The sequence below is a fragment of the Octodon degus genome, unplaced genomic scaffold (assembly GCF_000260255.1).
Source record: "Octodon degus isolate 3935 unplaced genomic scaffold, OctDeg1.0 scaffold00172, whole genome shotgun sequence".
Taxonomy (NCBI): Eukaryota; Metazoa; Chordata; class Mammalia; order Rodentia; family Octodontidae; genus Octodon; species Octodon degus.
This window is the reverse complement of record NW_004524748.1, coordinates 4,730,549-4,731,477: the sequence shown is the minus strand read 5'-3', so window position 1 is coordinate 4,731,477 and position 929 is coordinate 4,730,549.

The window sequence follows — 929 nt, the reverse complement described above, 5'->3', positions numbered from 1 at the left end:
ATAAAGTAAATCAATGGACAGAGATAGAGGTCCTTTAATCCATGTTTTCCTTTATTTTCTTCAATTCTAAGAACAGAAAGTATTCATCCTGATGCCTTACTTACCACCAGCCTATATTTGTGATAAGTACCTTGAATTTTGTCAGAATGCCCTTCATAAATTTATTTTTGTATTGACTTTCCAGAAAGCTTAGGGTCTCTATTCTGACACCAGGTCAGAGTTGTCTCCTTTTTATCTATCTCTACTAGCAGGGAATAGCAAGAGAATAACAAATGGAACTTATGTTGGGGTTGTAATAAGGACTAAAGCAAATAATTGTTTCTAGAATGTCCATTGTGTTATATTGATCCAGTGTCCTTCAGCCAAATTGTTCTACTACATCGCATTTTAAGATGAACATAATAAAATGATTTTATAATTCTGAAATTTAAGTGTTGAAGAATAAAATTGTAGAATTGGTTACTTTTCTTACATTGCTGAGACAAAATACTCAATGTCCAAAGTTAAGGAAGGAAAAGTTTATTAGCTCCTATAATTTGAGGAGGTTTCATTCTGTGACCATCTGCTGCCAACTTAGGGTGACCTGACAGAGGGAAAGCTGTTCAAGGCAACGTTAAAACAGCAAAAGAACCAAGTCCTAAGAGGAAGAGCAAGCCTCTTTTCCTCCCTTTTACTGTATGCAGGATACCTGCCCTAAGGTGGGACATTTACACCCGCAGTGTCTCTGTGCCTGAGGATATTTACAAAGTGAGGACCTGCCCACTTTTTACCTAAATGCTGCATCATTTGGTTAAACTCAAGTTGACACAATGAATCAATCAGTACAACATCTTGGAACATAAACAGCTCCCTGCCCCAGGGCATGTCCTCTATACTGTAGGATGTAAAACTGCTCGATTAGTTAAACTTCTAAGCTTCTCAAGGTGGCA